The sequence below is a fragment of the Schistocerca piceifrons genome, chromosome 6, assembly GCF_021461385.2.
Source record: "Schistocerca piceifrons isolate TAMUIC-IGC-003096 chromosome 6, iqSchPice1.1, whole genome shotgun sequence".
Lineage (NCBI taxonomy): Eukaryota > Metazoa > Arthropoda > Insecta > Orthoptera > Acrididae > Schistocerca > Schistocerca piceifrons.
Genome location: NC_060143.1, coordinates 320833183 through 320852552, shown reverse-complemented (window position 1 = coordinate 320852552; position 19370 = coordinate 320833183).

The following is a 19370-nucleotide window of genomic DNA, read 5'->3' as shown; positions in this document are numbered from 1 at the left end:
ATGGAACGCTAAAAATTAATGTTTACGAGCGCAGCTGTTCTTATAATACGCAATAGACGTTCCAAAAGAATATTCTTTGGTTTGAAGATAACTGAATTAAAAAATGAGCACCAGAACAGCTTTCTCGTTTATGTAATGCTGCCATCGTTCCACGCACTAAGCCCCAGATATAGTCCCTCAATCATAGCTGTATCCTACTTTCGTTGGTATCTTTTTTTCCATAGACCGAACATTTTGGTGAAAATGTGCGCGATGTACTTCATTCACGTCTCCCAAACTGTAACTGAAGAAATCAGTACGTGAATGCAGGTAATGTGTTTTAATTGACGTCCTGCATCCAAAGACATTCTAATGAGCAAGAAGAATCAAGTAAATTACATTCTTTTAAACGAGACGCCAGAAGTTCAGCTTTTAATTTCGTTAACTGAAAAGCCTTTGTTAAGACGTGCATACCTTCCAGTTTCGGTGAATACGGTTCCAGTCCTGAGTCTTCGTCATAGTCGCTGAAATCAGAGCCGTTGTTCGTGTGGTAAATGGCTTGATGATACTGGAACTTCTCTCGGTGTGCCATTGGAGGAATAGGTGAGGCTATGGAGTAACATAAATTTGTTCTTTTCTTTGTACTTTATACCTTGATATAGCCACAATACAAGAATAGCCATCCTCATGACACGTTTGTAGGTGAACTCAAAATCTGAGGAATTACGAAACGCATATCTTTACTTGTCCCACGAAGCTATGCTTCCAATGTAGACTTACAGCCTTCAGATGACACAAAAGACCCAACAACCATTTAGATCTACAGTCGGCATTGAAAAGTAAGCCTTTTTCTTGAGTCATTAGTCTTTTGACTGGTTTGAGCTTTATGGGTCCCAAAACTTTGTGCCTAATACAATGTTATGTTCAGTTTCTTTTGGAGCAATCTAATACCCGCAGAAACAGCATAAAGACTCGGAACCTACTGGTTGACATTCTTCTAAATCAACTGTAAAAATAATACGACGATAAAATTAAAACCAGTTTTGAATAATCAAGGAAATAGTGGAATAATTTTGCCCTTGAATGTTTACAATACATCGTGTTGTGAACCCTCCAAAGAACATCAAGTACCGTAACGAGTGAGCGTGCGGCCTTGCTAAACCGGAAACAAAGAATGAGTCGAGAAGTTATTAATGAATATGAAATCAAGTGACAGATTCTGGACCTTTTGATAACGAGCAAACTGCTGCTCTATCCATAATTTGCAAACCAATTTTATTTCGACCTATATAAAAGTTCAGCAGCCAATTAGAACAAAAATATTACGGACTGGAAAGAAACCTTTTAATAATGATTGCGGCTGATATCATTTTGAGAAGATTTAATATTTTTTTCAGTATGGCGGTGGCCGTTAAAGGATACAAGTGTAAACAGAGCAGCTTGTTGGTCTTGAAGCGCACAAGATACAGAAAATCCCACTGTTCCAATGGCGGAGGCTGCAGCAAGTTAGGCAACCTCTGGAGGAAAAAGGAAGCGCCCAGTTCTATTGCCACACAGGTGACAGCTAGCCTCTTCACCACCCAGAAAGTTGGCAGATGTGTTATTTTCAGCCTTAGACATACTAGAGTGAGCTGCTACAAGAGAACAAAACCCATGAGCATCGTCGCTACGGCCGATTCCATGTCTTCTTGGAAGAACGACGTCTAGGTTATACGTACACTCTGCCATGTTGGAATGAATTTTAACGATTCGTCACATCGGGCACAGTCCGTTAACGATGTTCGGATTCCATGGCCGTTTCGGTCATTTGGCGATCGTGGGTATTCCGGGAGAGCAGCAGTACCAATCCATGCGGTAAGGTTCCCCGAAATCTGCTACCCCGCCTTTTTATTGCCAAAATCAGGTTTCATGGTGATATTCTCTCTTCGAACGAACCTCAAGTTAAACTTGTGTAGATATAGATCAATACTCTTTCTATACGTTGTTCTGGGATTTTTTTTATGTCAGTGGAGGCTGACCTCTGTTAAGAGTATCTTGTTCTGTACTCATTTCAGAAAATATCTCTATCTTATTTTCGAAACTTTTTACTTATGTTCCGTTTACTACCATCTATCCCCTGTGTCCGTTCAGATCAATTGCTCCCTGCAAGGTCTGATACTGGGTAGAGTATAAATATGAGATCCCGCTAGGAGGAGCAAACTCTTCTCATTTAGGCGGCCGAGGGAAGATACATGAGTTGTGGTGGTTAGGTTAGGTGTGGTAGCGTGCATGCTGTCTTATAATTATGACAATGACAAAGAAAATTGGGAAAAATCTAAAAATAAACACACAATACTTGGTGCTATTTGATAATTATTTATCGAAGTAAATTAATGAACAGTTTTTGTTCTAGGTCTTTTTAAAAAAAGATTATCCTAAATATTTAAAACAACAGTCGCTATTCGGGCAGAATCGTAGTCATTTTCGTGTTCTGCAGGTCTGTTATCTTCAGAAAGTGCTGTTAAATTGATGTAAACGATTTCTTGTTACGTGGTGTTATTCACTTTTTCCCTTCATGAAAGACAGAAGAATGGACTTCGTGTCCAAGAACTCATGAAATAGGCATTTCATTTACAGATGATACCTATCGTACATTAACATAATTGAATTTTAATCTCTACTCCAACGTTTACAGAAAATAATGAGTTAAAGAGGATCGATTTTCTTTTTATTGTTTTCTACAAGCACGACAACAAGCTTAAAATTCCATTTCAACGCCATGTCAGGCATATCCCTCGAAGCTCCACAACAAATCAGGAATACAGTAATTCAGATCCACCAAATCATACTACGTACATTAATTAGGAACTAAATGGCTCTGAGCACTATGGGACTTAACTTCTGAGGTCATCAGTCCCCTAGAACTTAGAACTACTTGAACTTAACTAACCTAAGGGCATCACACACACCCATGCCCGAGGCAGGATTCGAACCTGCGATCGTAGCGGTCGCGCGGCTCCAGACTGTAGCGCCTAGAACCGATCGGCCACTCCGGCCGGCTTAATTAGGAACTGTGGCTGATTTATGTTGGCAACCGAAGGGCACAAGTAATATAAAAAAAGAAACAATACAAGAAAAACCCACTGAAGATTCCTTTACTGTGGTCTGGGGATGAAACAAAACTGAATTATGTTCTTGGAAGAAGGCAGATCATCTTTAATTCATTACTATGTTACTTTAGGCCAATATATTTAATTTGCAACTGTGTTTTCAAGTAAAATCTATGTATTTCACATTGACTTCCTGCTGATATTCATGTACATTGATGAATTTGAATTCGCATAATACGCACGGTAAGTCTCGAGCTGCCTCTGTTTCCATTTTGTCTCAGAATTTTTTCAACGAGCAACCAAGCGCCAACCTTTGCTTCTGTACGTCTCTGTCGCTTGAGAGTACCAAGTGATTTCTCTGTCATTTCGTTTCGCCTTTCTTCCTATTAGTAATACGATGCTAACTACGTCGTGTTCAGTTTTAATCTTTAACAGTATACTACAAACAAAGAAGCCACGCTAAAGTCTAAGTCGACAATTGTCACACAATATTCCATAGATAGGCAGCGTGGCCGGCTTTTTTAATTGGTGTTTATACGCCGTCCGCACTAGAAAAAAAAAGCAATTGTTTGAAGACGAGCTTTGTTGGGTCTCGCGGCCACAACGCGACCGCTGTCAAACGTGCTCATTAATCCAAATAGCCCTCTAGAGCGCCGCTGTGGCGTCATTAATTACTGCTGAACTAATATCGACAGGCGGGGGCCTATTAGAGAGGCGATTTTCCCACAATAACTGTCAGTCTGCGCCATGTACTGCTGCCGTGTCTGTTGGGAATGAAAAGAGGCTGCAGGATAAAATGATTGCGAAATGTTGGCCGTCCTTCGGAGAGGAGCGTTCAGTGGCAAGCTGATAATCTTCTATTGCATCATACAAGGAATTCTGGCTTAGAAAATCATTTCTAAACGGTCATTAAGTGAAAACTTCCTGGCAGATTAAAATTGTGTGCCGGACCGAGACTCGAACTCGGGAACTTTGCCTTTCGCTGGCAAGTGCTCTACCAACTGAGCTACCCAAGTACGACTCAGGCCCCGTCCTCACAGCTTTACTTCTGCCAGTACCTCGTCTCCTACCTTCCAAACTTTACAGAAGCTCTCCTGCGAACCTTGCAGAACTAACACTTCTGGAAGAAAGGATATTGCGGAGACATGGCTTAGCCACAGCCTGGGGGATGTTTCCAGAATGAAATTTTCACTCTGCAGCGGAGTGTGCGCTGATATGAAGTGAAGCTGTGAGGACGGGGCGTGAGTCGTGCTTGGGTAGCTCAGTTGGTAGAGCACTTGCCCGCGAAAGGCAAAGTTCCCGAGTTCGAGTCTCGGTCCGGCACACAGTTTTAATCTGCCAGGAAGTTTCATATCAGCGCACACTCCGCTACAGAGTAAAAATCTCATTCTGGTCATTAAGTGGCTGTTATGGACAAGTGAAACTGTTAAAATGTAAAACGGAGAGAATGTATAAAGAAGAACCCGAACTTCACCGACGAAATTTCGGAAATTGTTCAGAGATATCTTCGAAGTAGTTTGGTACGAGGGCTGTTCTATTAGTAATGCAAAACATATTTTTCTGATAACAGCTTGATTTTATTCTGTATCCAGTAAGCCATATTATCATCCACTCTTTTGGGTACAAAACCCTAGTTTTCGGCATAATCCTCTTTCAGTGCGGTGGACTTACGTCACTTTACTGTGAGGTCTTGTATACCAGCATGGTATCACTTTACTGGTCGACATCGGAGCCAAGGCCTTGCTGCATAAATAACCTCCAGCAGGCAGTCTGATATTCGCGTTAGTCTGTCGACATCTCGCCTACAGATAGCGTGTTTACATAATCTCCGTGTACGAGTGGACGTTGTGGATTCATGAGGTTTCGCTTGTGACCCCATTGTTATTTGCGTGTTTTTGTTAATCGGCTCCGGTTCGGTGGCCGTCGTTGTTCGTGTCCGTCCTTCCCCGTTCGTTTTGTTTGTCTGCAGGCCGCTCCCGTTTGGTATCGCCATGCTTTCGACTCGGCAACCTCACGACCATTTTCGTCGCGGTTACAACAGTTCTTAGACTTGAGTGATGCCTTGCGTGGTCATAGAGAATGTGAAGTTGGTTTGCATTTTGGTGGCGGCGAAAACATGCTGAAGCCGTTTTTTCAGTTTCCTGAGGTTCTCGTTGCACTACGAGGGAGGGCATCAAACAGAATAATCCATTCAGTGTTCTAAAAGACCTTTGCTGTGGCTTTACCGGCTGAGGGTGAGGCTTTGAAATTTTTGTTTGAAGGAGAGGTGGTGTGGCGCCACTCCATGGGTAGCTGATTTGTTTCCGATTCTAAGTGATCAAACCATATTTCATCGCCTGTGACGACGTTCGACAAAAAACGGTTACGATCAGCCTCCTGACGTGCAAACATCTCCGCACAGATGACCCTTCGTTGCTCCTTCTAATCTTCTGTTAGGTGGCGAGGAACACAGTGGCCACATACCTTTGAGAGCCCCACTGGTCGGCTAGCCGCGCTTTCTACGCACTGTTTCCTGAGCAGGAAGGCATGCCAGTCCCAGGCACAGATACTCCCAGCGGATTAGTGTCGAGGTTCGGTGTGCCAGCCAGCCTGTGGATGGTTTTTAAGGCGGTTTTCCATCTGTCTCGGGGAATGCAGACTGGTTCCCATTATTCTGCCTCAGTTACACTACGTCATTATTGCAACAAGGTCGCGGAAACCTGTCGGATCTCCCGCCTGTTGGCTGTATGCATACAGCTGTGACCCCCCGCAGTGTTGGAACGTGCACACACACTCATTCGTAGATCACAGTCAAATGCCTCACTGCACTACTGGACGTCTCTGTTGGTAGTGATGATACACCCATTCACCAGTAGGGGTGTGTGTGTATTGAACTGGGGACCTAGAAACGATGGAGAGGCTTCGTCCCGCCATAGCCCTCGGATGTTCCCAGGGGGGAGGGGGGGTTCCATTGTGGGCCAAGCCACACAGTAACCGTGGGTTCGGTGTGGGATGGCGGTGGGGCGGGTGGACTGCTGTGGCCTGTTGTGGGTTTGTGAACCACTGAGCGCTACGGTGGGACAAAACCTCTCCATCGTTTCTAGGTCCCAGGTTCAATACACACACAATGCACATACATCCCTACTGGTGAATGGGTGTATCAGCACTACCAACTGAGACGTCCAGTAGTGCAGTGAGGCGTTTGATTGTGATCTACAAATGAGTGTGTGTGCACGTTCCAACACTGTGGGGGTCACAGCTGTATGTGGATGGCCGACAGGCCGGAGACTGAACGTTTTTGCGCGACCTTGTTGCAATAATGACAGAAAGTGATCGACCATGCTCTTGTTCACTAGTTCACTACCATGTTGAAGTGGACATTTTGAATGTGCCCATGGATATCTGCGATGCTCTGGTTTTGTGCCAGAAGAAACTCAGTGACAGCTCTCTACTTGTAACGCACCTCCATTACAGTCGCTATTTTGAAAGCTACCAATAGCGCTGCCACCTCTTGGAACTTCATCAAATTGTAGGGGTGAAGCGGAAATATAGCAAGATGTCTCACAACAAGTTCAGTATTTTTTCAACTGAAATTGCCTGAGAAATAAAAAAGTGTTGCATTACTCATTGGATGCCCTTCGTATATGGGATGCATGGTCTCTGGTGGTTCGTTACACAGTTATTTCATTTCTTTTCTTACTCCCATTTACCTTTATGTCTGTATTTCACTGGAAGTATCTAGACCAGTGCAATGTAAACATTATATGCTAAGTGTCCTGTTTGGAAACAGGTGTATTCCATTCACACTCTGCAGTTTCTGTTGGCAATATTAATACACAGTTTACTCTTTGCTCTCAAGCTATCATTCAATACTTTTGATTTACGTCTCGTTTTTTACAGACAGTTAAAGTTGTACATTAAAAATAACACACAGCAGAGTGGATAGATTTACTAATGAGCACACGGTCAGTACCCACCTGGCTTTAGTGAACGCAATGGAAGAGCAGCGACGAAAACCACATCACAGTACATTTTTTCGTCTTGATGATGGCACATTATAGGCGTTTTCATTTTTGTGAAAGTATTTTTACAGAAACATACATTGCCTCATAAAAAAGTGGTGCACTTAGAAGACACGGTCATATGTCAATGTAACTACATACACATATTCACCGTTGCCTGGTACGTAACTGATAAAAGCTTCAGTTCTCTGTGAGAGGTGGATCAGCAACCGCAGTTCTTTAACGTTGTTTGTTTTTAGTACTGTAGGGTATATAATGGGGCTGAACAGCGTCAGACGATGACTGATTACTGTGAAAGCCACAGAGATGCTGCGGACTCAAGTGAGACACTATTATCAGCTGCTGACAGTGTTTAAAATGGCTCTTACTGTGGATCTCCCTTTGAATGGCAGGGGGAATCCTGCAGTATCCAGATTGTGACAGTGGCTCGATGTTGGACTCCATGGGGACGTGAGGGCAGAAATACTCGTTGTCAGAGTCACGGTCGACTATGATCATCACAAGTGAGGATTGCCATATTATTAACCAAGCAGTCTTAACCCTGTCATATTTCCACCTATGATCTGAGAACAAGTAATGGACTACCTGCAATTCTCTGGATCACTTGGCACCATTGGTCACAGATTTGAAGCAGATGGCTACAGAATTATCACCCCACACATAGACAACCCTGAACAACATAACACAAACGAATGCGTTTGGAGTGGTACTATGACCAGGGAGATTTTACTGCTGATGAATTGTGTCACATTGCGTTTAGTGATGAATCACAGTTGAGTACTATCCTGGTAACCTGGATGACCATCATCAGTTGATACGTCAGTGATCTGGGGAGAGGTCCCATTCTTTCAATGTTTTGGAGATGTGCAGCTTCGTTACTCATTGCATCATGACTTGGAGAGCTGTCTGTAGTGACTAAGAGAAGTGACATGGTAAACAGTAAGTCACAGACATACTGCATCTACATGTATTACCTTTCATGTGGCAATAATGTGATGCCATTTTAAAAAAGGACAATGGTCATCCACATGTGGCACATAGATCAACTGTCTGACTGATGCTGAGGTACTCCCGTGGCCAGCAAGATCCTCAGATCTCCTCCAGCAGAACATGTGGGGGCCCAGCTCGGATGTCGACTCTGAACCAGCATCATTATCAAGGATATCAAGGACCAGTTACAGAAGTTGTGGGCCAGCTTGCATCAGGAGAAGGTTAACGATTTTATGAGACCTTTCCCAACCAAATAACGGCATAAATCCAGGCCAAAGGGAATGCAACATCATACTAATAAGTGGGCTCATATTGCCAAATTCTTTGTAATTTTGACTCGATTTTACAATCTCTGAAATAACATAGATACCATCTCAAGATGTGAAGTTTCATTTCGTTTCGTCCCCCTCCTCACACCCCCCCCCCCTTCTAGATGCTTCGCTTCTTTTTCCCAAGCAATGTAGTTGCTAATGATCCAGTGGAGATTGTGAATACCCTATACCAAAACGCTCAGAAAACTTCTCTGGGAAACCTTCAAAATTTCTTCAATAGCGTGTGGGGTCACTCTATAGATGAAAGACAGACTTATGTCAACAAAAGACCCACAAGTGCAGTGCTATGTCATCTATGACTTTATTAACATAGAGTAGTATATTTTCAGAATAGTTAATCTTGGATAATGGTTTCTGAAGTGATAGGTTTGTGCATAAAGTAAAAAGGAACATCCCTAACCCCTTCTCCCTTCCCCTTCCTATAGCCAAACTGGATGAGGTGTAAGTGGCCAGGAGAGATGGTGCAGCCTGCATATCTGCCAGATTTCCAATGTTTATTTAGGACACGATATATGGTTATTATTTATGAGCCTTACGTAAACAATCTGCACCCAGTAGTCGAGGTGTTCTCTCATACAAGATATTTTTAGGCCTAAATTATGACGTACCTTATCTTAATTTCAATTATTTATCTACCATCCTTATCTTAATAATTGGAATTTGTCATCTAAAACATGGTCGCTCGCATATTTCATCTCATATTTATTAGTATAGTCTATGACAGATTATGATATGACTATAAAAACTTAGCTGCCTGTATATATTTACATCATTCTTATCTTAATGGCTATAATTTATGACACCAAAACTTATCTGCCTGTACATAATTGCGTAATCCTTATCTTAATGGTTATAATTTATGACGCACTATGATATTAGAATCAACATGACTGTCTAAGAGGGGTCAGACAATATGGCATTATTGTGGATTTGAAATTAAAGCCGGCCGTTGTGGCCGAGCGGTTCAGGCGCTTCAGTCCGGAACCGCGCTGCTGCTACAGTCCCAGGTTGGATTCCTGCCTCGGGCATGAATATGTATGATGTCCTTATGTTAGTTAGGTTTATGTAGATCTAAGTCTAGGGGACTGATGACAAGTCCTATAGTGCTTAGAGCCATATTTTTTTTTAAATAAAAAGAATCCATGTAGGAATGTTTCTACAGGAACGTATGTACATTAAAAACACACAATTCAGATCACAGACATAACTTCGGTAAAATACACTGATCACAGACATAACTTCCGTAAATTACAGTGGTATGCCACATATAAACTATTTCACAAATGTGTGCTGTTACCACAATCACTGGAATAAGAGAGAAACATGCGCCATGCTAACGCCAGCCGTCTAGACAGCACTTCTCACAGCAGCGAGGAACACTATCGTCCTTGTCACTGCCATATCTGGTTGAATGAAGGTCCAGTACGGAGTGATTACAAAAATGTTTCAGCCAGGTCCCTTCCACTACCACGATAGCAGGCTATTAATAACTCCCACACCACCACCCCTGCGTGCCTGCTAGCACCTGCCACAAGTACACCTTAGAAAATATATTACACTGCCCTTCCACTCTGAGCATAAATAAACCTTTCCTCAAGTCTCCACGCAGAGCACTGTAGTGAAGCAGCAGTTGTCAGTCTGAAATACGTTCGAATAATTTTATAACTGGCTTCTTAGTCGCCTGGAATATTACCGGGAATGAGATATTATTATTAACAGTCCAGCATCTTGACATACTACGCCCTAGCAAAGTTCACATGTATAGAGCTCTGAGGCAGTTTGGTCACAAACTTTAAGGGGACGAAAAGTATATATATATATATATATATATATATATATACTCCTGGAAATTGAAATAAGAACACCGTGAATTCATTGTCCCAGGAAGGGGAAACTTTATTGACACATTCCTGGGGTCAGATACATCACATGATCACACTGACAGAACCACAGGCACATAGACACAGGCAACAGAGCATGCACAATGTCGGCACTAGTACAGTGTATATCCACCATTCGCAGCAATGCAGGCTGCTATTCTCCCATGGAGACGATCGTAGAGATGCTGGATGTAGTCCTGTGGAACGGCTTGCCATGCCATTTCCACCTGGCGCCTCAGTTGGACCAGCGTTCGTGCTGGACGTGCAGACCGCGTGAGACGACGCTTCATCCAGTCCCAAACATGCTCAATGGGGGACAGATCCGGAGATCTTGCTGGCCAGGGTAGTTGACTTACACCTTCTAGAGCACGTTGGGTGGCACGGGATACATGCGGACGTGCATTGTCCTGTTGGAACAGCAAGTTCCCTTGTCGGTCTAGGAATGGTAGAACGATGGGTTCGATGACGGTTTGGATGTACCGTGCACTATTCAGTGTCCCCTCGACGATCACCAGTGGTGTACGGCCAGTGTAGGAGATCGCTCCGCACACCATGATGCCGGGTGTTGGCCCTGTGTGCCTCGGTCGTATGCAGTCCTGATTGTGGCGCTCACCTGCACGGCGCCAAACACGCATACGACCATCATTGGCACCAAGGCAGAAGCGACTCTCATCGCTGAAGACGACACGTCTCCATTCGTCCCTCCATTCACGCCTGTCGCGACACCACTGGAGGCGGGCTGCACGATGTTGGGGCGTGAGCTGAAAACGGCCTAACGGTGTGCGGGACCGTAGCCCAGCTTCATGGAGACGGTTGCGAATGGTCCTCGCCGATACCCCAGGAGCAACAGTGTCCCTAATTTGCTGGGAGGTGGCGGTGCGGTCCCCTACGGCACTGCGTAGGATCCTACGGTCTTGGCGTGCATCCGTGCGTCGCTGCGGTCCGGTCCCAGGTAAACGGGCACGTGCACCTTCCGCCGACCACTGGCGACAACATCGATGTACTGTGGAGACCTCACGCCCCACGTGTTGAGCAATTCGGCGGTACGTCCACGCGGCCTCCCGCATGCCCACTATACGCCCTCGCTCCAAGTCCGTCAACTGCACATACGGTTCACGTCCACGCTGTCGCGGCATGCTAACAGTGTTAAAGACTGCGAAGGAGCTCCGTATGCCACGGCAAACTGGCTGACACTGACGGCGGCGGTGCACAAATGCCGCGCAGCTAGCGCCATTCGACGGCCAACACCGCGGTTCCTGGTGTGTCCGCTGTGCCGTGCGTGTGATCATTGCTTGTACAGCCCTCTCGCAGTGTCCGGAGCAAGTATGGTGGGTCTGACACACCGGTGTCAATGTGTTCTTTTTTCCATTTCCAGGAGTGTATATATATATATATATATATATATATATATCTATATATATATATATATATATACTCCTGGAAATTGAAATAAGAACACCGTGAATTCATTGTCCCAGGAAGGGGAAACTTTATTGACACATTCCTGGGGTCAGATACATCACATGATCACACTGACAGAACCACAGGCACATAGACACAGGCAACAGAGCATGCACAATGTCGGCACTAGTACAGTGTATATCCACCTTTCGCAGCAATGCAGGCTGCTATTCTCCCATGGAGACGATCGTAGAGATGCTGGATGTAGTCCTGTGGAACGGCTTGCCATGCCATTTCCACCTGGCGCCTCAGTTGGACCAGCGTTCGTGCTGGACGTGCAGACCGCGTGAGACGACGCTTCATCCAGTCCCAAACATGCTCAATGGGGGACAGATCCGGAGATCTTGCTGGCCAGGGTAGTTGACTTACACCTTCTAGAGCACGTTGGGTGGCACGGGATACATGCGGACGTGCATTGTCCTGTTGGAACAGCAAGTTCCCTTGCTGGTCTAGGAATGGTAGAACGATGGGTTCGATGACGGTTTGGATGTACCGTGCACTATTCAGTGTCCCCTCGACGATCACCAGTGGTGTACGGCCAGTGTAGGAGATCGCTCCCCACACCATGATGCCGGGTGTTGGCCCTGTGTGCCTCGGTCGTATGCAGTCCTGATTGTGGCGCTCACCTGCACGGCGCCAAACACGCATACGACCATCATTGGCACCAAGGCAGAAGCGACTCTCATCGCTGAAGACGACACGTCTCCATTCGTCCCTCCATTCACGCCTGTCGCGACACCACTGGAGGCGGGCTGCACGATGTTGGGGCGTGAGCGGAAGACGGCCTAACGGTGTGCGGGACCGTAGCCCAGCTTCATGGAGACGGTTGCGAATGGTCCTCGCCGATACCCCAGGAGCAACAGTGTCCCTAATTTGCTGGGAAGTGGCGGTGCGGTCCCCTACGGCACTGCGTAGGATCCTACGGTCTTGGCGTGCATCCGTGCGTCGCTGCGGTCCGGTCCCAGGTCGACGGGCACGTGCACCTTCCGCCAACCACTGGCGACAACATCGATGTACTGTGGAGACCTCACGCCCCACGTGTTGAGCAATTCGGCGGTACGTCCACCCGGCCTCCCGCATGCCCACTATACGCCCTCGCTCAAAGTCCGTCAACTGCACATACGGTTCACGTCCACGCTGTCGCGGCATGCTACCAGTGTTAAAGACTGCGATGGAGCTCCGTATGCCAAGGCAAACTGGCTGACACTGACGGCGGCGGTGCACAAATGCTGCGCAGCTAGCGCCATTCGACGGCCAACACCGCGGTTCCTGGTGTGTCCGCTGTGCCGTGCGTGTGATCATTGCTTGTACAGCCCTCTCGCAGTGTCCGGAGCAAGTATGGTGGGTCTGACACACCGGTGTCAATGTGTTCTTTTTTCCATTTCCAGGAGTGTATATATATATATATATATATATATATATATATATATATATATGTGTGTGTGTGTGTGTGTGTGTGTGTGTGTGTGTGTTTGTGTATTTCAGAGATCCTAGAATGCCTCTATTGTAGATATGTAACATCATCCCATTTTCCCACTTTTGTACTGTAGTGCAATCCTATTTGACAAAACGTTCCTACATCATTTAGTGTTATGTATACACATCACTTAAATACAGTACATGTACAACAGGCACTACCCAAGCTCAGATACTACAGATAGCAGTCACCCAGCATCAGTCTGAATTTCTTGCATACACAGGCACAGACAGTCTCTCTCTGCTGTAACAATAATTGTTATTACATTAACTGGTCAACACAGGTGGCGAGGTACCAAACTGAACCAGATGCGTGACTTAGCCTTTATCCATTGCATGAAGATTATATACCCTTATCAATAGTGAATTGTTCAGTAATCTGTCTTGTTTTAAGTTAGTGAGATTTATTCATATCTAAATAACATTTACCATTCACAGAAAAAATGGGATGAAATACTGTGATTACCCTGTACAACATTGCTAATGTCACATGTAAGGCTGAAATGTACATTTTATTGCACAGACATGTAATGATGTCGCAAATCTGTATTGAAAGGAAATGCCTGCACTACATTTATCAGTTCCCTGTTCGAGTACTGATGGACGGTTCTGGCTTACCCTATATTACTGCCACTAACATACTTTCCCTTACAACTATAGGCGGCCACTCGCATAAAGTAGCAAATTTGGGTTCGAGTGTCAGCCCGGCATGAATTTTCACTGGTCGTCATTGGATTTATTTCAGTACCCATTTGCGACTGAGGTCTGAATTTCTCCTACATCATGTTTACGTACAGCCTACAGAGTCGAAAAACAGTGGGCATTCTTTTGGACATGATCAAAAGAACAGATACCACACATTAAAGATACTCATTTTTTCCATGAAAGTCAAATATATTAATTATTTCAAGCATAAAAATGGTGCCAAGGTACATGAGTTACGATCACATACATACCTCTGATGTAATAGAAGTGATGCCAAGGTCAAAGCTGTGCATTATTTATGTATATACATGTATTTATGACATAATATTAAAATGAATCCATTATATATTATAATGAATCCATTATATATGAAAATGGCACACATCCACCCACATACATAAACACACACACAAACATCTCCCTATTTCATATGTCAAAAATACTGTACTCCCTTAAACACAGCTGTGATCTCTCACTTGTGAAGTAAATATTTCTACCTCTATCACACAAACACATACACTCAAAAATGACTCAAAAGTACCGTATCATTATAATATAGTACTTAAGGAAAACATTAACAATTTATACTGTCACACACACTGGAAATATACAACTTTAATTCATAGTCTACATCAGCTTTCATACTTTTTGTGTCATCATAGTAGCTTCTTGCAATCTGAACAGATATTTGAGACGCAACCAAGTTTTCACTGCTATATCTGCCTTAATGAAATTTAAGTGGCACTGGGTAACATTTTGTGGGCAAACTGCGTACATCATGAATAACATATCTTTAATAAAGCAATCGAGCAGCTTCTTATATTGGGACAGAAACAGTTCTGTCATTCATACGTATCATGCACTTCAAACACAACATAATATTCAGAATCAATAAAGCACTCTCTCTGAAGCGATTGTATTATTCCCTCATTCATTTCTATAAAAGCGTTTAGTTCACCAAAGACTTAATACGTGAGAACTAAACACTCACACGAATAAAACAATGAGCCACTACTTCTTTTAGGTATCTGATGTAAATATCTCTTATTCTTCCACTACATGGTAGTTCACGAACAGAAATCGAAATTTTTATGTACACAAACAATTGCATACCAGTTATTTCGAAACTGAGTATACCCTTGCTATTCACTCTTCTGTGTATGTTATGCCCACATTAGTGCTGTTCAGGAAGCCGAGTTCGGCGGGACTGATGGTCGAGAATCTTGATGGTACACATCTCTTGCAGACCTACTGATGAACCAGCACCATTACTCCAGAATTGACAGTGGTGAATTTCACGTTCAGTATCAAATGGTGCCGTTCCTTCTCCATGATCAACGGTCTTACAGTGCATAACGCACTCTAATGCATCCCCGAGATTCTCCAGGGTCTGTGACATGGAATCCCTGCTTTCATGTATTACAGCAAGTAATTGATTAGCGAAACATGTGTATAGTTTCTTATTAATAGCAGTGCATGCTGTACTTACATTTTTGGGAAGATAGTGTCAATGATGACCATAGCGCATTGCCGCTCTGACAGTTCAGCATCAGCTGAAAGCTCCTTAGCGAGTCTTCCTGCATTTATAGTACACATCGATGCTGAGTCAGCACGAAAAATATTATTGGTGAGCATTAGTCAGCAAGATTTTTTTTCAATCTTGTTATTGTTTACAACACATATTTCGTAGGGAAGAGGACCAATCTGTTCTGCAGATATCCCTGGGAACACGATACCTTTGTGGATGTGCATGTTAAATCTCTTGGAGGGAAACAGATTAAGTGGATCCAACTTCTCTGGAACACAACCTGCGGCAAAAACAAAGAGTTGTTGTAAATGAGCGTGCATGATATCGCAATGCAGCAGCACGTGTGTCTTATGGGTAACAGTGATGCAAGCCCCTACCATAGCCTTGCAAGAGATAAGGCTGGGGCATTACCTCTTGCAGATTGTCACGTCAACTTGCATACCTGTCTCACACTTGCTGTACATTGTAGACATAAAACTGCCTCTATTACACTGCTGTAAAAAATTAGTATACCATTTTTTATGTTTCTAATTCACTCAAGACTTATTGTTGGAACAATGCACTTGGAGTAAATGAAATTATTAAATTTACAGATTAATAGCTCAAGCGGTTCTGAGTTACTAGGTATCGACCCACGCTGAAGCACCCATGTAAATAAATGGTGTAGTCTCCACGGGTGGTTAATTAGGCGCTGACCCTGGTATCCAGTCAATCATACAGGTTGCGAATACTGTCCTGGGATACGTTATGTCACCCCTGCTCGTACTGTTCACGTAGTTCTGTAAGAGTTGTTGGTTGACAAGTCACACGAGTCACTTCTTGTCCCACGATATCTCACACATGCTCGATTGGAGACATGTCCAGAGATTGAGGTGGCCAGGGAAGTTGCTGCACCTCTTGCAGAGCACGTTGAGTTTCACAGGTAGCATATGGGTGAGCATTATACTATTGGAACAACACATCACTGGGCAATATGTGGGTGAGCATTATCCTGTTGGAACAACACATAACTTTCCTGTTGCAAGAACCACAAAAGAATGGATCAAATAACATTCTCCATGTACCGAGCGATCGTTAGCGTCTCCTCCAGAAATACCACAGTTGAACGAGAGTTATAGCTTATCGCACCCCGGACCATAAGGCCTGGGATGGCGCCAGTGCATCTTGGACGAATGCGTTCTACTAGACAGCACTCATCAGATCTAGGTCTTACGCGCAAACAACCATCATTTGTGTGCAGGCAGAAACTGCTTTCATCGCTGAAGGCCACGACGCGCCATTTTATTTTACAAGCGATACTCTGACGGCAGCAGTGGAGCCGCGCACATCGATGCTGTGGCGTGAGTGGAAGACTGGCTAGAGGTGTGCGTGGCCATAGTCTCAGTGCTAATAACCAGTTCGCAACAGTTCGTGCTGACGCATCTGGCGTCACAATCCTTCTTATCTGTGCTGTGGTAGCTATACGATCTGCCACTGCTGCCCTTACAATATGACGATCCTGGCGGACCTGTGTGTTGTGTAGATGTCCAGAATCTCGTCTACGTGTGTGAGAATGTTCACATGACTACTGATATCAGCATCGCTGTACAACTGACGCAGCACGTCCAAATTGAGTGGCAATTCTTCGAAAGCACCATCCCGCCACTCGGAAGACCACAATTTGACCGCACCTCAATTGACTGTATGTGGTACGAGTGCTTCACTTGCCTGCACCACACTGAGCCTGCTAACTATGAGAATTCCCTATTAAAGGGTAGACGCACATGGCGCTCTGTTGGCGCGCTCATTGACGCATTTGGTTTGGGTTGGATTGTTTGGGGAAGGAGACCAGACAGCGAGGTCATCGGTCTCATCGGATTAGGGAAGGACAGGGAAGGAAGTCGGCCGTGCCCTTTCATAGGTACCATCCCGGCATTTGCCTGGAGCGATTTAGGAAATCACGGAAAATCTAAATCAAGATCGCCGGACGCAGGATTGAACCGTCGTCCTCCCGAATACGAGTCCAGTGTGCTAACCACTGCGCCATCTCGCTCGGTGCTCTGTTAGCTGTGCCACTACACTTAGTGTTCGCGGACGACGTTGAAATGTCCACAGCTCGTGGTCTAGTGACTAGCGTTGCTGCCTCTGGATCACGGAGTCCTGAGTTCGATTCCCGGCCGGGTTGGGGATTTTCTCTGCTCGGGAACTGGGTGCTTGTGTTGACCTCATCATTCCATCATCATCCTCATTAGCGACAATGGCTAGATTGGACTGCGTAAAAACTGGATTGTGTAACAATTTTAACTTTGTACGGGTGCTGATGGCCGTGCAGTTGAGCGACCAACAAAGCAAACACCACGACGTTGAAACGTTTATCAGATCATCTGCTACCACCCAGGTGGCTTCTGCTGGTATCGGTCTGAAATCGATGTCGACTTTCCAGGTGCAATATTTTTCTTTCGGCAGCGTATTTGCCTAACATTTTCAGTTTTTCGAGGAAGCGAATACGATCCCTCATCATCTGTTTACATAATCCAATCCATGCTATCCGATATGCAAAATTCAAATCAGTAATTACATGGGCTGCTTCTGAATCTGCGAAATGAACTCTTAGGAAGCGTCTCTCAGCCGTTGAAGTGTCTCCATACGCAACATCTCAGTATTTCACCGCAGAGTTTTCGTGAGACATAATAAACTTTTAGGCCCTAATAATGCTTCGTGAAGTTCTTCTTCAGTAGATACTCTCGCATTCGGGAGGAGAACGGTTCAATCTCGCGTCCGACCATCCTGATTTAGGTTTTCCGCGATTTCCCTAAATCGCTTCAGGCAAATGCCGGGATGGTTCCTTAGAAAGGGCACGGCCGACTTCCTTTCCCATCCTTCCCTAATCCGAGCTTGTGCTCCGTCTCTAATGACCTCGTTGTCGACGGGACGTTAAACAGTAATCTCCTCCTCCTTCTGTAGAAACAATTTCACTATCGTGTAAATTACTGCCCACTGCTTTTGAAGCTATCAATATACGAACCTCTCCAGCAAATTCATTTGGATTATTCAAGTGAACAAAATGGATATGTGCCGGCGATTTGACGGAGACTGTGTTCCAGTCACAAACATCAAGCACATTTTCGTTTTCTCTCTTACTGTATGTCATTGTCTCTCACTATTGATCTACTAGTTTTATTTAATGCAATTTAATTGTTTGAATGTGTTTACAGCCTCAGTTTGAATTTAATGACATAACTTTGCTTATGAGAAATGCAAGCCTTGAGAAATTTACCATAAATTTGTAGAGCTCATGCTGTGTAACTCGTTTTAGGAGGTATAATTTTAACGATATCATTATAATAGCCCCCTCATTTCGTGGTATCTTACATTGTGACTTGCTAAATTTTCTCTTTCGGTATTTACTTTCCAACTACCGGTCATCTACACTACTGCTGTTTGTTCAAATCTGATGCCGCATACAGTATCATGCATTCTGTTCATTGGATTACTAAAAAAATTTTATTGCCAGAGTACCCAATGCCTCCAGCACAATTTTCTATCGTGGCTCTACATCATTTTCATCACCATCTTCCATGTCGTACTCATCTTCTTCTGCTTTCGTAAATGATTTATTTTCATTACATTCATCTTGATTCATCTTCTTTCCAAATAGCTTTCACAGTCTCTCTAGCGACTGGACAACAGGTCTAAATGATCTTTCCAGTAACGAGTGAACTTCAGCTTGCCTTTTTTGCAGCAAGGGTAGTTTCCTGTGAGTATTTCGTCGATGCTTCAATACCTGACATTTAAGACTAATCTTTCTTCGAATCCAACTAAGAAACATGTTGAGAAGTGCAGCTGCTCAATCACAACTGAACCAATTACAAACAATCTGAACAATTTATACCACTGCTCAGATGTAGCGCGTAATGTAATTATCAAAATTAATAGGATGTTGCCTGTTA